Source organism: Pelobates fuscus, chromosome 5 (genome assembly GCF_036172605.1).
Source record: "Pelobates fuscus isolate aPelFus1 chromosome 5, aPelFus1.pri, whole genome shotgun sequence".
NCBI lineage: Eukaryota > Metazoa > Chordata > Amphibia > Anura > Pelobatidae > Pelobates > Pelobates fuscus.
Window position 1 is genome coordinate 359,189,072 of NC_086321.1, and position 22,839 is coordinate 359,211,910.

Below are 22,839 nucleotides of genomic sequence, written 5' to 3' on the forward strand. Positions count from 1 at the left end.
TCACAAAAACCTCTCCTACCTTAGTGAAGCAAAAAGATTGTCTTCTAGGCAGGCCAGGTGGTCTCTGTTTTTGTCTCGTTTTAATTACATAATCACATACAGACCAGGTGATCGTAATACTAAAGCTGACGCTCTGTCCAGACAATTCGAGACTACTGACAAACTAGAAATTGATGTTACCCCTGTCATTCCTCCCGACAGAATAATAGCTACTACTGTTCTTTCTATTTCTTCTTCCCTCTTACAAGCTATACAGGCTAAAGAAAACATGGCTCCTGGGGAGAGGCCTGCTGATAAACTGTTCGTTGATATACCCGAGAGACGAGACATTATGTCATTATATCATGACACTAGAACTGCTGGACACCCTGGTATTTCTAAAACGTTCTCAGCAGTTTCTAGATATTTCTGGTGGGCTTCCTTACGCAAGGACGTCACCGATTACGTTAATGCCTGTACTACTTGTGCTAGTATGAAGTCCTCCCACAGAGTTCCTTGTGGGTTGTTGCATCCGTTGCCCATACCCGAGAGGCCGTGGTCCAATCTATCCATGGATTTTATTGTTGAATTACCTCCTTCGAATGGTAAAACTGTCATCCTGATGATTGTGGATCGTTTTTCTAAGATGGCTCATTTTGTGTCTCTTGTCAAATTGCCATCATCCAAGGAACTTGCCTCTATCTTTGCCAGGGAGGTGTTTCGGTTGCATGGTATTCCCACTTCGATAGTGTCCGATAGGGGTAGCCAGTTTATCTCCAGATTCTGGAAAACGTTTTGTTCAGAGATGGGTATCTCCCTCTCGTTTTCTTCCGCTTACCACCCCCAGTCTAATGGAGCTGCTGAACGTGCCAACCAATCTCTAGAGCAGTATCTTCGTTGTTTCGTGTCCCACCATCAGAACAATTGGGCTGACCTTCTTCCTTGGGCTGAGTTTGCTCGTAATAATGCTGCTCATGAATCCTCCGGTAACAGCCCTTTTTACGTTGTTTATGGCCGGCATCCCGTGGTCCTTCCAGCTGCATTCTCCTTACAGGGCATGCCAGCTCTGGATGAACATTTGGCTGGTTTACGTAATACTTGGGAGCAGGTTCAGTGTTCTTTGGTGGCTTCCGCTGCTCGCCAGAAGGTTCAGGCAGACAAGCATCGCAGGGCGGCTCCATCCTATGCTGTGGGGGACCGGGTTTGGCTTTCTACTCGCAATATTCGTCTTCGTGTGCCTTCTATGAAGTTGGCTCCTCGTTTTATTGGTCCTTTTCGGATCTTGCATGTGGTTAATCCTGTCTCGTATGCCTTGGATCTTCCTAGGAATCTACGCATTCCTAACGTGTTTCATACCTCCTTGTTAAAACCCCTCCTGTGCAACCGTTATACTCGGCATGTCCCTCCTCCCCCTCCGGTTTCTGTGGAGGGCCATGAGGAATTTGAAGTGGCTGCTATACTTGACTCTCGTTTTCTTCGGGGTCGCCTCCAATATCTGGTACATTGGAAGGGCTATGGGTCTGAGGAACGCAGTTGGATTTCCGCTGGCGCTGTTCACGCTCCTCGCCTTGTGCGTTCTTTCCACGCTCGCTTTCCTGCCAGGCCTGCTCCTCCCCGCCCGGTGGGCGTGTCTTCAGGGGGGGGTACTGTAGCAGTACTTACCTTCTCCAGGGGCCGGCCGGGGTCCTCTCTCCTCGCCGCGCGCGGTCCTGCTCCTGCACGAGTCACGCGCGGCTCATCCAACGACGAGATCAGTCGGGCGGGCAGTGACCGCGAGAAGCGGTCACGTGTCCCGCCTGACACTAAGAGCGCGCCGCGCATCTCGGGCGCGCTCTTAAAGGGACAGTGGGAGACAAAATTAGAATCAGTCTCCCATTGGCCCCTGTCATGCCACGTTCCCCATACACTCACGTTTTGGGGGCGTGGATATGACAGGGGCCAATCAAAGTGAACATTAGGGTATTTATACTCACCTGTTTCCTTTGCACCTTGCCCTATCGTGGTTTCTGTCCAGTTCCCTTTAGTGCTTGTATCGTTCAGTTGGTTTTTTGGTGCTTGACCTTGGCTTTGTTCCTGACTCCGCTCTCTCTTTATCCTTGCTTGTTTATCCGCTGGTTTGTCTTCTGTGTACCAGTCCTCGGCTTGTTCTACTTTACGCTGTCTCTCCGTTCCCTTGACCTCGGCTTGTTCTGGACTCTGTCTTTTCTTGTACTCGTCTAGTCCGGCCATTCTAAGGTCCGGTAAGACGAATCCTGGTTTCTTGTCTCTTGACTGTCTGGACTATTCCTGCGTGTTGGGGTATATTACCGTGACAAGTTGCACTGGTGTGACACTGTGCCCTGGCAGGCCCTGAAACGCACACGTGTGAAGGAAACTGACTGCTATTATTTCACAGTCAAAAAAGTGTTGTTTTTTTAAATGTACACTACTGTTACACCAGATATGAGTTGCACTGGTGTGACACTGTGCCCTGGCAGGCCCTGAAACGCACACGTGTGAAGCAAACTGACTGCTATTATTTCACAGTCAAATTTCTAGTTTTTTTTTAAATGTACACTACTGTTACACCAGATATGAGTTGCACTGGTGTGACACTGTCCCCTGGCAGGCCCTGAAACGCACACGTGTGAAGGAAACTGACTGCTATTATATTAAAGTCAAAAAAGTTTTTTGTTTTTTTTAAATGCAAGCTATTGTGACACCAGATATGAGTGTCACAGTATACGCTGTGAGCCTTACACACACGCTGGCAGGCAGGCAACTGCAATTAGATTACACAGAAAAAAAAAGCAGACTGATGTTCTAGCCAGGGGCGGACTGAGAACCCTCAGGGCCCCCGGGCAAAATAAATCAAGGGCCCCCTTAGAGGCCCCACCCATACTCCGCAGCAAGCGCCACCCATGTCCCGCCTCCATGCACCGCCTCCAGCCACACCCTACACAATCTTTAGACACAAGGAACAAAAGTGCAATAATCCCTTCAAGGCCCCAGTAGAGACTACAATTGAGGGCTAATGGGCCATGGAGGGGGGTCTTTCTAGCAGAGGCTATCTCAGTGTCCTTTAGAGAGTGTGTTAGAAAGAATCCCCCCCAGGCCCTATTAGAGACTACAATGGAGTCTGATAGGCTTGGAAGGGGGTCTTTCTAACAGAGGCCATCTCAGTGTCCCTGCTGGAAACAGTCGCCTGCAGGCCCCAGTAGAGACTACAATTGAGGGCTAATGGGCCATGGAGGGGGGGAGCATTCTAGCAGAGGCTATCTCAGTGTCCTTTAGAGAGTGTGTTAGAAAGAATTTCCTCCAGGTCCCATTAGAGACTACAATGGAGTCTAATGGGGCCTGGAGGGGGGTCTCTCCAACACTCTGGTTCCTATTCACAATATAGCAACACAACATAGCTGATACCTAGGCCAAGTTGGCTCCTCTTACCTTAATTACTGTTGCTGGCTGGCAGGCTGTGGGCTTGCTGGCAGGCTGTGGGCTTGCTGGCTACTGCCGGCAGGCTGTGGGCTTGCTGGCTACTGCCGGCAGGCTGTGGGCTTGCTGGAAGGCTGTGGGCTTACTGGCTGCGGCTGGCAGGCTGTGGGCTTGCTGGCAGGCTGTGGGCTTGCTGGCTACTGCCGGCAGGCTGTGGGCTTGCTGGCTGCGGCTGGCAGGCTGTGGGCTTGCTGGCTGCGGCTGGCAGGCTGTGGGCTTGCTGGCTGTGGCTTGCTGGCTGGCAGGCTGTGGCTTGCTGGCTGCGCTTGGCAGGCTGTGGGTTTGCTGGCTTTAAGCCTAACTAGTGGCCTGTAGGCTGGCTGGCTGTCTACTGGCCAGCCTGTGGGCTGGCTGGCCTGTGGGTTGGCTGGCTTGCTGGCTACTGGGGCACTCGTAGATTATTTAAAGAAATAATCCATGCACAATAACCACTACTACTCTGTGTAGTCATTATGGTGCCAGGAGGGCCGGGCCCCCCTCCCAGAGTAAGTAGTCAAACCGTTTAAGAACAGTTTGACAACTTACCTGGGGTCTGCTGGGATATGAGGCTGTAGTAGGGTATAGGAGCAGTGGTGCAATGTGTAAGGGGTGCAGTGTGTGTGAGGGGGTGTAGTGTGTGAATGTGTAGGGTGTGTGGGGCAATGTGTGTACGAGGGGGCTGTGTATGTGTGTGGCAATGTTAGTATGGGGGGCTGTGTGTGTATGGGTGGGCAGTGTATGTGTGTGTGTGTGAGGCAATGTGTGTAAATGTGTATGGTGTGTGTGGGGGCAGTGTGTGTATGGGGGGCAGTGTGTGAATGTGTATGGTGTGTGGGGGCAGTGTGTTTATGGGGCTAAAGTTCACTCTCACCACTGCGACCACCAGGAATACCTGGTGGTCACAGTGTTGAGAGTGAACTCTAGCCCGTAGCTCCAGGGCTAGAGTTTACTCTCGCAAGAGCCGTAACGTTGCCGTGGTAACCACGGCAACGATCTGTGCTCGCGCAAGAAGGACCCAGAGGAGCTGCAGGCTGAGCTCCCGGGTCCTCTCTTCCTCCCTCCCCTGCCGGCTGCCCGCACGGTGCCTGCGGACAGGGGAGGGGGCAATTGCCCTCCTCTTACCCCCCCTCCCCCTCTTCTTACCCCCTTCTTACTCCCACTCTCTTCTTACCCCCCTTCTTACTCTCCCCCTCTTCTTACTCCCCCTTCTTACTCTCCCCCTCTTCTTACTCCCCCCTCCCCCTCTTCTTACTCCCCCCTCTTCTTACCCCCTCCCCCCTCTTCTTACCCCCTCCCCGCTCTTCTTACCCCCCTCCCCCCTCTTCTTACTCCCCCTTCCTCTTTTTACTCCCCCCTCCCCTTTTCTTACCCCCTTTACTCCCCCCCCCTCTTCTTACTCTCCCCTCTTCTTACCCCCTCCCCCCTCTTCTTACTCTCCCCTCCCCCTCTTCTTACTCCCCCCTTCCTCTTTTACTCGCCCCTCCCCCTCTTCTTACCCCCTTCTTACTCCCCCTCCTCTCTTCTTACCCCCTCTCTCTCTTCTTACCCCCCCTCTCTTCTTACCCCCTCCCTCCTCTTACCCCCCTCCCTCCTCTTACCCCCCTCCCTCCTCTTACCCCCCTCCCTCCTCTTACCACCCCCCTCCCTCTCTCTTTTTACCCCCCTCCCTCTCTTTTTACCCCCCTCTCTCTTTTTACCCCCCCTCCCTCTCTCTTTTAACCCCCCTCCCTCTCTCTTTTAACCCCCCTCCCTCTCTCTTTTAACCTCCCCTCCCTCTCTCTTTTAACCCCCCCTCCCTCTTTTAACCCCCCCTCCCTCTCTCTTTTAACCCCCCCTCCCTCTCTCTTTTAACCCCCCCTCCCTCTCTCTTTTAACCCCCCCTCTCCCTCTCTCTTTTAACCCCCCCCCTCCCCTCCCTCCCTCTTTTTACCCCCTCCCCCTAGCGTGGCCGAGCTGCTCTGCGTCCGCGGTGCCGGCCGGATTGATAGGAAGGTGCACACACACACTGAGTGTGCACCTTCCTGTCAGTCCGGACGGGTACAGGAAACAGAAACTCCTGTTCCGCGCGGAACAGGAGTTTCTGTTTCCTGTACCCGGCCGGACTGACAGGAAGGTGCACACTCAGTGTGTGTGCACCTTCCTATCACTCCGGCCGGCACCGCGGACGCAGAGCAGCTCGGCCACGCTACGGGGAGGGGAGGTGAGAAGCTGCAGCCGCCTGAGCGCTCTTAAGAGAGCGCTCAGGCGGCTGCAGCATTTAAAGGGGCGGCCGGGCCCCCTGATGGCGGGCCCCCCTCCCGGCCGGGCCCTCGGACCATGTCCGAAGTGCCCGACCGGTCAGTCCGCCCCTGGTTCTAGCCCTAAAAATGGCTTTTTAGGGGTGCTGTCCTTACAGCAGAGATCAGATGAGTCCTTCAGGGCTGTAGTGGGCACTGAATACACTAGCCTAGCTATCGATTTCCCTATTAAATCAGCAGCAGCACACTGTCCCTCCTCTCACTAAGAATGCAGCTTCCGAATGAATCTAAAATGGATGCTGTCCAGGAGGTCAGAGGGTCTGGGAGGGAGGGTCTGCTGCTGATTGGCTGGAATGTGTCTGTTGACTGTGAGGTACAGGGTCAAAGTTTACTCAATGATGATGAATAGGGGGCAGACCGAACATCGCATATGTTTGCCATCCGTGGCGAACGTGAACAAGCTATGTTCCCCAGGAACTATTCGCCAGTGAACTGTTCGGGACATCACTAGTGAGAAGCACTCAGTTCCTCTTTGAACCTCAGTTCAAGTGAGACAGGAAACGCTCCAGTCTGCTCCAGATCCAGGAGGATTTATTAAGGTTTTAATAAAGAAGATTTATCTTGAAAAAAAGCAGAGTGTTCCTTTAAGGCTCTTATATGAAGTAACTGAGCCAGCAACTTATCTGTGACAGCTCTTAGCTAGCATAAAAACATAACAGAACAGGTTTTAGGTGTGGTGAAAGTTATCAGAACAGACAGAATGGTGCAAATTGTCAGCATAAAAGGGTAAATTAGACATGGAGAAGGGGGTATTCTATGTCCCCTTTATCCTTTCCCGCTGACATTTTGCACCATTTTTGTTTCTTTTCTCTGCAGTTCAGTGTAGTAGCCTTTTTTTTTTTTTTTTTTAAATACTCGTCAGACTTTTACAAAGCTACAGAGTTAAGTGAATGAGATCAGGGAAAATTTGTGTAAGGTGTATATAACATCTTAAAGGGAATCTATAGTGTTAGAATACAAAGTTGTTGTATTCCTAACACTGTAGTGCCCTCTTTTAACCCCCTCTCTCGCGGAACCACGGCACATAAAGGGTTAAAAAACAAATTAATCAATTACCCGATTTCAGTGCTGCTGTCTCTCTAGGCTGGGTCATGGTCTGCTATCTCAAACGTCATCCGATGGGGGGAACTAATGCGCTTGTGCGGCGAGAGCATAATTACACTTGCAGGGTTAACGGTAGTGGGAGTTGGCACCCAGACCACTCCAATGGGCAGAAGTGGTCTGAGCACCTGGAGTGTCCCTTTAAGGGAGTCAGACTCTGTTAAAATCCAGAAAGTGCCAGACTCCTTAGGAATCCAGGAAGTGCCTCTAGTGGCTGTCAGTTAGACAGCCACTAGAGGCAGTCTTAGTCCTGAATTGTAAAGAAATTGCAATGTTTTAAATTGCTGGACTAAGGGGGACTCCCAGACCTCTTCAATGAGATGAAGTGATCTGGGTGCCTATAGTGTCCTTTTAAGAATGAAAATAGATAATTGGAGGAGCCAGACAGAGAAGCTTTACAACACGTAATTCATAAAATTGTCTAAACACTGTTTGTAAGCAACCTTTTTTTTTTTTTTTACAACAGAATATTTAACCTTTGGCGAGACAGAAGCTCAGCAGCCACTAGCTCTCTGGAAATCAATGAACAGTGAATCATGTAGCAGGTGTAATCTTAAAACTTAGAACTGCAAAAGAAAAGCTAACATTTCTTGTGAACTATGACTCACTTTTATCGAGAGTAGAGAGAATGAGTGTTAAACACGCCACCATCATTAGTGTGCTTTGGTTGTAGAATAGATTGATCCTTAAAACAGAGCTGTCACAGTAATCAGTGTGAATCTGACTCTAAAACGGGTTGACACTTTTTGTGTATCAAAAGGATTTCACTTCAGAGGGTGATGTAAAGCATCATCTAAGCACCACTACAAATTTGACTAATTGCAATGTATATCAAACAGAACTATCTGAAATAACTGCAGGCAGATGCACTAAACAGCACAATAGAGGTAACATTTTACGGTATATCGCCTTTACTTGATATATTTTTTTCTTTTTTAATGTAGCTAACAAGCCAAAATACAGATAAAATCTGAATAAAAAAAACGCATGGGGGGGGGGGGGCGTGGCTAGCTGAGCATCTAAGCAGATGTGTGTACAGAGAGCTCCTGGAAAATCAACTAAAAAACACATCAAAAGGCCACGAAAAGCCTACAGACTAACGCCAAAACCGGGCTCCTGGCAACCCTGAACCCCCCAAAAGAGAGATGGGGCACAAACATAGAAAATTGCTGGCTTCTGAGGCTTCCAAAGTTCCAGATATTAGGTGGTCGTTCGATAGGCCGCAACAGTGGCTCCAGTGAAAGGCTCCAGTGAGTCAGAGATGTCCCGGGACGAGGAGGCACCAGAATCAACACAAGCCCCTAGTGGGATATACAGGAGAGATGACTCTGCTTCAGATACATCACCCTCTACCAAACGGGATATCAAAAGGCTCCTGCTCGAGCTCTGAGGAGTCTGGAAGAAGGACCTGGATAAGGTCCACGGAGAACTATGTGGCATCAAGGCCCGCATTGGAGCAGTAGAGACCCGAGAAGAGGAACATAATAACACTCTCGCTGAAACCCGGGCTAATGTAGAGGACCTCTCCCAGCAGCTCCAGCGACTCACCCGCACCGTCACAGCCGTGGAGTCTAGACACCGCAAGAAAAATATACACATCTGTGGGGTGCCCGAAACAGTGGGGCCTGAAGCGGTGCTGGAGTTCGCTAACAAACTTGCCACAGTGATGGAGGTGAGGGGAGAGGGAGGGCTGCCGCCTATGGCTATGGCATTCCGGATCCGAAAGGCCGCGACGGCACCAGTGGACGCTCCCAGGGACATAATCGCTGTCACTCGGAGCACAGCGGTGAAAACAGCGATCCTGACCCGCTCACGGAATACATCCCACACCGAGGTGGATAGCTGCCAAGTCAGAATCTTCGACGACTTACCATTTGCGGTCCTGTTGGAGAGATGCAAATTCATGCCAACCACCAAACTGCTCAGAGACCACGGAATCAGGTACCGGTGGGGAGCGTCGGGTACCCTGTAAGTGTCACACGGGGAAGCAGTACTATCGCTCTCCGTCACAGATGACCCCACGGACTTTCTGAGGCGACTTCAGTTACAGCAGCTGCAGCCCGCTCCACTAGGAGCGAACCAAGCTCACCCCGCAGAGAAACTCACCACCGAGAGGGGAGAAAAAACTGGCATTCCGGATCCGAAAGGCCGCGACGGCACCAGTGGACCCTCCCAGGGACATAATCGCTGTCACTCGGAGCACAGCGGTGAAAACAGCGATCCTGACCCGCTCACGGAATACACCCCACACAGAGGTGGATAGCTGCCAAGTCAGAATCTTCGACGACTTACCGTTTGCGGTCCTGTTGGAGAGACGCAAATTCATGCCAACCACCAAACTGCTCAGAGACCACGGAATCAGGTACCGGTGGGGAGCGTCGGGTACCCTGGTAGTGTCACACGGGGAAGCAGTACTATCGCTCTCCGTCACAGATGACCCCACAGACTTTCTGAGACGACTTCAGTTACAGCAGCTGCAGCCCGCTCCACTAGGAGCGAACCAAGCTCACCCCGCAGAGAAAATCACCACCGAGAGGGGAGAAAAAACTGGCATGGCGGCAGCGGAACGGCGATCTACACAAAAGCAACCTCCATAGTGCGGCTAGCCCTGAAGAAAGATCGCAGCCAAAAGTACTGCCCTTACCCCATATGAACTGCTACCGAAAACCACCAGACTGTGAGACTTTAAACTCTACATGAGACGTTACAGGTCACCAGATCTTAAATTTTATATGAGAGGTTACAAGGTTATACCATATAGGTTTTTTTTTAACTTTAGTTGTGAGAATGTTATACTAACATGCATACCATTCGCTCTTTATAAGCTGTCCGAAGGTTGTCCCAAACCTGTTTTTAATCAACCCCACAAGAGCAGCAAGTATGAGGTACCAAAAAGTGTCTTAACTCTACACGAAGCGAGGTCATGTTGTACCAAATTGTGAATTCCTAACCCTAAGCGAGTAGCCAGAGAGCTATGCTAACTGATATATTCCTCACTCTACATGTGCTGCCAGTGAGTTTTACCTAATCGGACATTCTCAGCCCTGCAGGAGCTGCAAACGTGTAATACCAAAAGGTCTTGATTGTTTATGTTTATGGTCTCACTCAATATGTGTCACAGACGGGCTGCACCTGACCGTAGGGCTCTACATCCCCCACCTGAGCTGCCACCGTACCCACCCGGGTCCGAGACACGGGCACTGCCACTAAGGGACCACAACCGGTGTACAAAAAGGATGGGGGGAGACGGCCTTCGTGAGAAGCACATAAGGGGGAACGGGGGATAGACAGAACACCAGTGGGTGACAAACAGGGACCAGACACACGATCAGGCACCACAACACCACACAGGATCTGGGGGACCTCTCAACCCATTAATGTGACTGCAAGGGGATAGCCCACGGACACGCCCCGCCAATTAACAGCGGGGGACGCATTGAGAGACAACCGAGTGACCCGAATACCAAAGAGACGAAAAAGAGACTGAAGGAGAGGAGGAAGTGAAGAAGGGCAAGGGTTGGAAGGCACATGTACCACACTATAGAACAGGAGAGACACCTAACAAATAGTGGGATAGGGACGCCACAACTGAAGAGAAAGAAAAGAGGGGACCTCACGGGGACACAGTAACCTAATGACCTAACCACAGGGGACCCACCTGCTCCGGCACTATTGACTATTATATGCCACTAAAGTATAGCGATGCTTGTTTCTTATGTTTGTATTATACCTTTATATGTTTGCTTTTATTCTTTTTGAACTGTAAATTGTATACTATCACCACAACCCGTGGAAATCTTCCACAACAAAAATAAAGAATTAAAAAAAAAAACGCATGGCAGACTACATTTTCACATGCAGTAGGATTGCATAAGAATTAAAAGTGTTACTTTAACCTTCATGACCACTTCTGCTTTAAGTGATCATGGAACAAGGAATTAATATATGCTGCACATACAGAGTAATCTGCACTTTTGTGCCAGAGGCTAGTCGCACCATCGGCACATGTGAAGGCTGGAACTCATGTAATCAGCTTCCACCCTTGCCAGTAGTACTAGGAGTGCACCTGAAGAAGAAGCTTGTATGTCCCCTTACTCTGTCCATCCATTCCTCCCGGCCTTCCTTCCTCCCCGGCTCAGAGCGTGTGCATGCTCTCCGAGCCTGGAGATCCGTCCAATCAAATTATTATCTATGAGAAGCATTTGAATGGATCACGGAGAGGGAAGAACTTATGCGCTATGATGTTGGACAGGTGTTGAAGAACGTTACCCAACACTGGATTCCACCTAATGGTGTTTTCATTAAAAAAAAATCAAAACAACAACAAAAAAGGGGGTGGATGAAGCTAGTACTGCATTTTAAAATAGAGGTATTATAAAAAAAAAAAAGAGGTTGGCACATATAGTCCCTCAGGTCTGTCATGTTTTTGAGTCGGCTGGCTACAGATGCTGGTACAGGGATTCGCTCCTATGCAACAATTTCAATATACTCAGAGTACTGCTTATCTGAAGGACTACCCACAACATCCCTGTCTTGTGCAGGATTTGATGAGCTTTGAAGCATCATGTCTTGAGGCTGACCCTCTGGCGCATGGGATCTATTTAGTGCCCCACTGTTCCCTGGCAAACTAAACGCAGTAATCTGCCTATAAACGCCTGTTTCTGTGGTACAAAAGCCTGCAGGTTCTATACAGGTTTGATCCCTGTCAGGATGGTGGATGTTTGAAATGCCATTATGCCAGGCACTTTTCTCCACATATGGTGGAACAGTACCTGGATAACCTCTTCTGGAGGTTACACAAAGACTGGATAATCTCTTCTCGAAAAAGATACACAAAGTAATCATATGGTTCACCCATTCCAGTTAGCGTCATTCCTCCTCCACTATATCTCAGTGGTGACTTCTGCATGTAAAAAAATAAAATAAATAACCATTCAAATACTAAACAGATAATTCTCTTACTGTAGTGTGTTCCTGACACACTTTAAGGTCTGGTTTTCCAGGATGGAGGACCTGTGGGCAATGGATGAGCTTATTTTCAGCATCTCCAGCCATGTTCAGATGTATATGTCAATTTGGGCACAATTGGTAACCACCACGGAAACTGTTGACTTTCAGGCACTTCTTGATAAACCTAAGCTGGACTGCCTAGTAGAACAGGACCTTCTCCAAGTTCTCTCTTCCTAATGGTTTTGCTGTATCTTGCCTCTTTTATAACACTTGCGTGTCTTGATAAGTAGTTTTTATGCTCTTTCTAACCTCTCTTGATAAACATAACTTAACACAAAAAAGGGTTGTAGTAACCAGGGCCGGCGCGTCCATAAGGCCTTAGGGCGCCACAGAAGGGGGGCGCAAAAATCCAAATCTCTGGCACCTGGCCAGAGACTTGGATTTTTAAATATTTCTGACAGTGCATGGACAGTGTAAAGGACAACTATAAACTACCCTAAGCCCACAGCAGCCGCCCCTCACAGCTCACACACTGCCGCTGTTTTGAAGGGCAGTGCTGCTGCTACGGAGACACACTATGGAAGCCTGGATGCTGTGGGGCCTCCCTGAGACATTGTAACAGCCCTGCAGAGGTTTAATTGGCTGCTGTCTGCAAAGCTCCGCCCCCTTGCTCTGTATCAGCCCTCCCACAACATGACGTATGTCACCAGACCGCAAGCGAGTGGGAAACAAGCTCCCATTCTGAAGGCTGGCTCCAGCTCCTACAGGTAGACGCTGCCACAACACACATACTGCCTGCTACAGTGAGGAGCGCTACGGGGCATAAAGGAATTAGTAGCTCTCAGCAACAGGAGCTCAGTGTGCACGAGGAGCTACAAGGTCTGATGGTGGATCACCCATGGTGTGTCTCCATGAGTGACTGTGAGTGTGTATCTGGTCTGTGAATGTGAGTGTGTTGTCTGTGTGTGTGAAAGTAAGTGGGTATCTTAGTCTGTGAATGTGAGTGGGCATCTTAGTCTGTGAATGTGAGTGGGTATCTTGGTATGTGAGTGGATATCTTGGTCTGTGAATGTGAGTGTGTTGTCTGTGTGTCAGAAAGTAAGTGGGTATCTTAGTCTGTGAATGTGAGTGGATATATTGGTCTGTGAATGTGAGTGGGTATCTTGGTATGTGAGTGGATATCTTGGTCTGTGAATGTGAGTGGATATCTTGGTCTGTGAATGTGAGTGAGTATCTTGGTCTGTGAATGTGAGTGGATATCTTGGTCTGTGAATGTGAGTGGATATATTGGTCTGTGAATGTGAGTGGATATCTTGGTCTGTGAATGTGAGTATGTTGTCTGTGTGTGTCAGAGTATAAATGTCTGACTGTGAGTGTGCATGTCCTGCATGCATAATTGTAAGTCTGTGTCTGTGTGATTTTGTGCACCTATGAGTGTGACTGTAGGTGTATGTCTGTGATTGTGTAAGTGTCACTGTAAATGTGTATGAGAATATTTCTGATTGTGATTTTATTTGACTGTAACTGAATGTGTTTGTATGTAATTGTTATGTATATCTCTGTGAATTTATGTTCCCGTGTGACTGAGGGCAGTGTGTGTATGACTGTGTTCCCCTATCTGTGAGTGAGTCTTTTGTGACTGTTACACTGTAAGTGTGTAGAGCAGAAGTAGCTGGAAAAGCTTATAAAAGGGTGCACACAGGGAACCTGGAAGGGGTTAATTGACCTAATTGCTATGGGAAGCTAGCCATGATGTGAATTGAGGAGAAAGGGGTACATTGCAGAGAAATATGGAATTTTAGTTTAGGAGGGTATAATTGCAAAGAAATAAGGACTTCCAATTTTTGGGAGGCATGGAGCAAACTGCAGGCCTATGTGATTATTAAAGGGACACTATAGTCACCTGAACAACTACAGCGTAATGTAGTTGTTCAGGTATGATCTATAGCTCCCTGCAGGCAATCTAATGTAAACACTGTATTTTCAGAGAAAATACAGTGTTTACATTGATTGATAGGAATACCTCCAGTGGCCGTTACTCAGACGGCCACCAGAGGGACTTCCTATCATACAGGGCCCTAAAAACGTCTGACGTGTGCAGGAGAGAGAAGGCAGCCTGTCAGCAGAGGAGGGGGGCGGGCAAAGACCGCGAGCAGAGCTGTCAGTCAGCTCAGCTCGCGGCCGCGCACACCGCGCGCATGCATGAATGCCACCCCCCTGAAGTATGTGTGCATGTGTGGCGAAGCCGCGCATGCGCACAAGGGAGCAATGACACTTCCAAATGGAAGCGTCTGATTGCTCCCTGCTCGCGCCCGCCTATTTCGTCATTTTGACGAAATAGGGGGCGCGGCTTCGCGAGGCTCCCGGCGCTGGAACGAGGTGAGTAAAAGACTCTGCCTGGAGAGTCCCTTTAATATTGCTTAGGGAGGGGGTTAATTTTCAGGAGGCTGCCACCAGAAACTCCTGTTATTGAGCTAAGCCCAGCCATGTAGGACCTCGCTTATTGGTTAAGAGCTTCGGCTAAGCGCTGTTAGCCAATGAGAGAGTTAATGCGTGGCTGGGCGTAGGTCAGTGGCACTAACCAGAGCTTTCTTGTAGGCGTTTCCAGCAGCAGGGGAAGTGTTGCATGCCTATCAGTATCCAGGGAACCAGTGTGTGTGGGGAAGGAGGGGCGGCAAAATAAATTTTTGCCTGTGCAGCCAAAAATCCTTGCACCAGCTCTGGTAGTAACCCTTCAAAAAATGTATGCCAATGTGATACCGGAGAAACTGACGGAAGCCAAGCACAGAGAGATGGACACAGGTTTCTTCAGGAAGGAAGAGATTCTTTATTCGGTTCACCGATCGGGACTCAGAGGGACTAATGTCACCAAAATACAACAAGTTCTGAGCCCCGGACAATAGTGCAGGCTCCTTATATAGGCACATAACTCCTCCCATATTAAGCTCCACCCGCACATTCTCTTGACCAATCAATACAAATAAGAATTAACTTCCTGCTTGACCGCATGGCCTGTCCAGCACAATGGAGGAGGGGAATACTACATCCTGTATTCTTGCACATGCTCCGTACACTACTGATCGTATCTTGCCACGTGCAACTAACTGATCGATACGTCAGCATATGCACGTACACATGCCACGTAGTAATCTCGGCCTACTAAATTTATTTTTACCGAGATTCCACCACATTCCCCCCTTTGATGCCTCTTGATATTTCACAATTACTTGAGGCATCACTTAACCTTGGTTTGCATACACCGCAAGTTACCATGAACCAGACCAGACTTATCTATGATGTGAATCTTCAACACTCATCTTCCTGCATTGGTTCTCCCTGATCTAGAGCCTTATATTTATAAATTGCCATTATCTGTGCAGCAGCCTTCCTCTCTGCTATATTTTCTATCAGGCTTTGCACAGACCTAACTACTAAGGGTATAAGACATGGCAGGAGTAGACACAACATTAAAATCAGTAGGACTCCACCTACCAATGCCTTAAGCCCTCCAAACTGCTCATACCAGCTACCAAACCAACTACTTGGATTGTACCCTTTCCATACCTGAGTAGGCACATGCGCTAGTTTAACCATATGGCTAGTAAGCTCAGCTATTGCTTGCCCTTCGTCATCTATTTGAAGACAGCAATTGCTCAGGTTAAACTTCCCACATACACCTCCCTCTACTGCCAATAGGTAATCCAAGGCTAATCTATTTTGGTATACTGCTGTCCTCATCCTGGTATTATGCTTCGCTAGAAGATTGAGCGCTTGTGAGGTCTCATTAGTAATAATCTCAACCACTGCCTGTAATCTTATAATACGGTTGAGCATATAAATTGGGGTTCTATAACCAAAGGTACCATCCTCTGCCCACGTGGCTGGCCCATAGTAATCTATAATACGCTGGGGAGGCCATTCATCATCTTCCCAGGCGCCTATCTCTATGGGTCCCCTTTTCTTCCTATGATTCACATCATAGACTTTAACACCTAAAGTCTCACCTGTTTCGATAGGTAACAAGAAGAAGGATGGTTTGAGCATACCCAACACACATGCCCCTTCCCAGTCCTGTGGCAACTCCGAATAGGCTTTCTTACCACAGATCCAGTACAAATTTGCTGGGGCTCTCCAATTAGATGTGATGGATAGATCAAACCACACATCCTTTAAATTGGCATATCTTGCAAACGGGTTAGATGGTTCTGAGACATTTAAAGCCGACCACCAAGTTGTATTCTTTGTATCATCATCATAAGCTTTTTGCCCTAGACAAGTTAATTCTCCTACAGAAGTATTATACATCATTCCTTTCCTCGCTATGCAAACATAACCTATGATGGAGGTCTTTAATCTCCACTCAGATTTACCTCTAACACTCACATGATAATCGGCTTGTGAAGATATTAATTGGTCAACTGCCTCAGAACCGGACATTACCTCCTTTGCTTCCCAAGGCCATTGGTCTCCCATGTTAGTACCTCCACACACATAGCAGTTGGTAACATTAAGACTACCGGCAATACTTTCAGCTAAATCAATGAACAGGTTTTTAGCATTATGGGGGATCTTATTAACTATACTCATTTCTTCATAGAAGGAATGATATACCTGATGAGTCTGGGAGGTTACCGTATCAGTCTCTATCCCTATAAACAATACTGTCCCAGGGTCTAAACCCGTCCCATATATTTGAAACCCAAATAAATTACCATATTTATCTAAGAACTTGTCGGGGTTATTTATAAGTATATGGACTGGATTGCATTCCATAGACTTACAGTATGGATTGGTAGGCAACTTAGTCACAATCATGTCCTTGTCTGCTGTCTGTCCCCAAGTTGCCCACCCCACACAAGACCAATATGGGCAAAAGTTATAATCTCTATTTGGGCATCTAAGACTCACATACTTATTTTTACTACTGGGACAAATATATTTATCGTTAGACCCATACGTTCTCTCCCATCTAAGATCCCCACATACATTCCACGGCTTTCTACCACTTGATATCGCTTTACACGCATCAAATAGCAGAACACCTGAAGAATATACGGATTCTAATACCGTTTTGTTAATTAGGGTCCCCTGAGGATCTCCATTCCTGAGAGTCAACCAAATTGTACGGGGTTGATACTCTGGACTGAAGCACTTAGGTTCTCCTACTCCTTAATGGCACACACTATATTCTATATTTAAGTATCTACATCTTGATACATCTCCTTTACACTCGTATTGCGAATGCCAAATTAGGGTCTGGGAAATATGGTTACCTGTTCTTGTAGTCTTAATGCATACCTCACAGCTAGGAGTGTCGGTACCTCTACCTTCCTGAATATAAAAATACACATATAAAAGGTGCAAAGGCACCTCAGCTTCCAGGATGTAAGGGCTGCAGGGAATGGAGATCTGCTCGTCTTCACAGGGGTCTCTTCGAGTTGGTGAGCGGACAGGCTTTATTATGGCCTTCTCACTCACTTACCAATCTCTGCAACAATAAAATTTGTAATCCACAAGGTTGCTCGTCACTCCGACTGAGTCGTGCGCTTTAACCGGATCTTGCAGGGATTCTCTGGATCTGCTGTAGCTTGCCAAGAATCGACTGCTGCTGGTTTAACCCGGAGTGATGTATCCACGGAGTCACTTCGGCCACTTTTATCACTGTATGGGTAGACAAAAGAACAACATAAGGACCTCTCCACTTGGGCCCTAACGGTACATTATTCCACTCTTTAATCCACACTTGGTCTCCTGGGTGGTAACTATGAACTGGGGGATAAATATTCACAGGTAATCTATCTTGTACCCATTTCTGTACCTCCTCCATAGTCTTACCCAACTCTACAACCTGCTGCCGGGTAATTCCTTCTCCCAACTGACTCAAATCCCCCCTTAAGTTACCAAGTACGGGAGGTGGTCGCCCATACATGATTTCAAAAGGAGAGAGGCCCGTCCTTCTGGTAGGTGTACTGCGGATTCGCAATAGAGCTATGGGCAAGAGAACGTTCCACTTAAGTTGGGTTTCCTGACACATTTTAGCCAACTGGTTCTTAATAGTTCTATTCATTCTCTCTACCTTACCAGAACTCTGGGGTCTATATGCCGTATGAAGCCTCCACTTTATACCAAGCATATGAGTCAGTTGTTGTAGGCACTGATGAACAAAAGCTGGACCATTGTCCGATCCTATAGAGCAGGGTAGTCCATATCGGGGTATTATTTCTCGTAGCAGGAATCTCACAACTTCTCCTGCTTTCTCTGTACGAGTAGGACATGCTTCTACCCAGCCTGAATAGTTGCACACAACTACCAGTAGGTAGCGATGTCCACCAGATTTAGGCATTACTGTATAGTCAATTTGTAGATCGGACATGGGGAGTCCCCCCATAAACTGGACTCCTGGTGGCTTTACTGGTCCTTGCCTTGCATTATTTTTAGCACACATTACACATCTTCGTACAATGGCTTGAGTTAAGTTGGACAATCTTGGTATGTAGAAATGTTTTCTGAGAGATTCTTCTGTACTATCTCTCCCAGAATGTGTCCCGTTGTGATAGTTTTGGACAATTTCTACCGCTAGTGATGCTGGAATGACTATTCTCCCATCTTCTAACTGATACCATTTGTTCTCCAAATACTTTCCAGGTTCAGTCTTTAACCACTCCTCTTCTTGAGCTGTATAAACTGGAGTCCATTGAGACAGTGGAGTTGGTATAAGAGCAGCTATATGCTCCACATATTCCTGTCTTCCTGATTCAGCGGCACGCTTAGCTGCACTATCTGCCATCCGATTTCCTTTGGTTACATCACCATCTCCTCTCAGATGCGCTCGACAATGTATAATACCGACTTCTTTCGGCTCCCACACTGCTTCCAATAGTTGTAGGATTTCAGCTGCGTACTTGATTTCTTTGCCTTCTGAATTCAATAGTCCTCTTTCTTTATACAAAGCTCCGTGGGCATGAGTGGTTAAAAACGCATACTTGGAGTCCGTGTAGATGTTCACTCTTAAACCTTCAGCCAATTGTAACGCTCGTGTCAGTGCTATCAATTCTGCTTTTTGTGCTGATGTTCCTTTTGCCAGTGGCCGAGCTTCTATCACCTTATCTATCGTTGTTACTGCATATCCTGCATAGCGGATCCCTTCTTTCACATAACTACTGCCGTCGGTGTAATATTGAACATCGGGGTTCTGGATGGGAAAATCCCGAAGATCTGGTCTACTTGAAAATACTTCATCCATCACTTCCAAACAATCATGTTGACTTTCAGTAGGTTGTGGCAAAAGGGTAGCTGGATTTAAGGTATTAACAGTCTCTAAATGCACTCTTGGGTTTTCACACAACATTGCTTGATACTTGGTCATACGGCTGTTACTAAACCAATGATTTCCTTTGTAATCCAACAACGTCTGTACTGCATGTGGGACTCGTACATAAAGTTCTTGACCCAGAGTGAGTTTATCGGCTTCAGCTACTAGCAGGGCGGCTGCAGCTACGGCTCTTAGACAAGGTGGGAGTCCGCTGGCCACTGCATCCAGTTGCTTAGACATGTAGGCAACAGGTCTTTGCCATGATCCCAAGTACTGTGTCAATACTCCCACAGCCATTCTTCTTTGCTCATGTACATACAGGTAGAATGGTCGTGTGTGATCAGGTAGACCTAATGCTGGGGCACTCATCAAAGCCTTCTTCACATCTTCAAATGCCGTTTGCTGTTCTTGAGTCCATAAGAAGGGGTCGTGCTCTGTACCTTTGATAGCTGCATACAGAGGTTTTGCTAGTATCGCATAGCTGGGAATCCATATCCTACAGAAGCCTGCTGCCCCCAAGAATTCTCGCACTTGTCTTCTATTCTTGGGTATCGGTATTTGGCACACAGCTTCTTTTCTCTCTGGCCCCATAATTCTTTGACCTTCAGAGATATGGAATCCCAGATATTTGACAGTTGGCAAACACAACTGAGCCTTCCTTCTAGACACCTTGTATCCTGCCTTCCAGAGAATGTGTAGTAGATCGTGTGTTGCTTGCTGACATATTTCCTTTGTAACTGCTGCTATCAACAAGTCATCTACATATTGTAACAATACACACTCTCCTGGGATGGACTCGAAATCCAGTAGATCTTGACTTAGAGCTGAACCAAATAGGGTAGGTGAATTTTTAAACCCTTGGGGCAGTCTTGTCCAGGTCATTTGGCGTTTTGAGCCCGTCACAGCGTTTTCCCATTGGAAAGCGAAGATACATTGGCTTTCTGCAGCAATTCGGAGGCAAAAGAAGGCATCTTTGAGGTCTAAGACTGTAAAATAAGTATTCCGCCCGGAATTAAAGCAAACAGGTTATACGGATTGGGCACAACTGGATGTATACTAACAACCGCATCATTGACTGCTCTCAAGTCCTGCACAGGTCGATACTCATCTGTACCGGGCTTTTGAACAGGCAGCAATGGGGTGTTCCAGGGGGAAGTACAGAATTTTAGGATACCATACCGTATGAACTTATCCAGATAAGATTGAATGTTCTTCTTAGCCTTCTGCGGGATGTGATATTGCCGTAGGCTCACTGGATAAACCCCAAGTTTTAGTTCGATTTTAATAGGTGGAATATTGCGGGCCAGTCCTGGTGGTTTGTTCTCTGCCCAAACTCCAGGTATGTTGAATAAGGATTCATCACTCCTAGGGTTTTGGCTAGTCAACGCTGTATAAAGTCGCCACTCTTCTTCCTTTGGTACGGACAATGTCATAATACCTGAAGGTCCATTAAACTTTAAGGATGTTGTTTCATTTGGTAGGAACGTAATCTGCGCTTGTAATTTGGATAGCATATCACGTCCCAACAATTGGACTGGACATTCAGGCATGTAAAGGAATTGATGTTTTACTACGTGGCCTCCCAATGTACAGAGTCGACTTTTAAGAACCAGTTTTGCAGCACTTCTTCCAGTTGCTCCTATTACAGTAATAGTTCTTCCAGGTGGAGGAGCAACTAGGTTAGTCACCACCGAATGTTCAGCACCAGTGTCGATCATGAATGCACTCCTTTTTCCCCCTATTGATACATCGACCATAGGCTCCGCTCGACCAAGGGGGATGGAGCCCGGTCGGTATCAATAGTCCTCCATGACCGTGTCAGCCAATCCCACAAAGTCCCTACCTTCTCTATCGCGGGACCTTTGCGCTGCTGGATAGTACCTGTCTTCTCTTACACTTCCTCTGTTCCCATTACTTCCTCTATTACCATTGCTCCCTCCGGGGCCTCCTCTACCTCTCGCTCTGCCTCTAAAGTTTCCATAACCTGCCCTGGGTGGGTCTCTCTCGTACTGCTCTCTTTGCGGACACTCGCTTCTCCAATGCCCTTCTTCCCTGCAATACGCGCACTGATTCCTACTCAGGGGCTCCCTATTCCACCTACTGTCGCCTCTATCTGGGCCCCGTCTATCTACGCCTGCGATCGCTACCACTAGCATATCAGCCTTTTTACGCATCTTGCGCTCTTCCTCTTTCTTACTTTCTGACTCCCTATTCATGTACACCTTATTCGCTACCTCCATTAGTTGGGTGATGGACATACCTGCAAACCCTTCTAACTTTTGTAGCTTGCGCTTAATATCTCCGTAAGCTTGGCTGACAAAGGCGGAGTTTACCATTCGGGAATTATCAGCGTCTTCCAGATTAAAGGGGGTATACAAGCGGTATGCCTCCAATGATCGGTCATAAAAGACACTGGGCGCTTCATCACTTTTCTGAATCACCTCAACTGTCTTCGACATATTAATGGCTTTCTTCCCTCCGGCTTTCATGCCAGCAATTATAGTGTCTCTATAGGCTTTTAGTTGAACCATATCTGCGCCATTAACATTCCAGTCGGGATCGGTATTAGGATAATGTGTTGCGGCCCATGCTGCTGGATTAGCTTGATTTAAAGCACGGGCTTCATCCTCTAGCGCTTTAATGGCTGCTTGGTTAATCCTAGTCCTTTCCTCATTATTGAACAATGTCATTAATAACTGCTGGCAATCAGCCCATGTCGGATTATGTGTCTGAACTATCGAGGTGAACAGATCGGTCATAGCTTGTGGTTTCTCAGTGTACGAGGAATTGTGGGTCTTCCAATTCAAGAGATCGGTAGTCGTGAACGGGACATATACGAAGACTGGGTCAGCATATACCATTTGACCTGCGGCATCGAGATAGGCTGACCCAGGATTCAGATGAAGAGGCATCTGGTAATGTTTGGGTCGTTGGGTACCGGTCAGTTGTCGGGTTAGTATAGGGCTACGTGGAAGGGCGTCGGTTAAAGGTTCCGGTCGGGGGGTGGTAAGACATGAGGATGTGGAAGCTTGATTTTGGGGAAGGTCGGTGAATAGAATATTCCGAGCCGAGCTAGAAGAAGCTTGACCGGAAGTTTGAAGTGGCGCCAAATCAGGATAATCGGATCAAACGGGGGTTGGTTCCGGAAGGGGAGGTTTAGTACGATAGGGGGTGGATTCTGCACTGGAGGAGGAAGCGGAAGTGGATGGGGGCAATGGGGGAAGGGGTGTAGAACTTCCTGTACTCGTATCACTTCCTTCTAAAGGGAAGTAAGGGGGCGGCAAAGGGATCTCGGACTCAGGGGGCGTGTCCAAAATGGGCCTAACCATAGTCCTAGTGGACAAACAAGTCCTGGCCACCATGAGGCGACATTGCTCCTCGTGGCATATCCGAATCCATCTTGGCGAGTCGTTTACGGCCTGTCTCCAACAATCAATATATGGAAACTGTCCGTAAAGTTCAGGCCTACCAGATACAGCCACGTGTACACGCTGTACCAGAGTTGGATCCAAACTGCCACGCGGCGGCCATGCCGCAACCAAAGTAGGCCACTCCCTAGTGCACAAAGTGACCAAACGTACAGGGGACATTTTAACCCCCAAATCACATGTTGTAAATCCCTTTTTAAAATTCTTTACCATACAACCTAAGGAATCCAAAATCGTCGACTCCGACGCGCCCATACTTATCAATGGAGCGTCGTTGACAACGAATACTATGCACACGTTCTATTCAACAGTCACACCC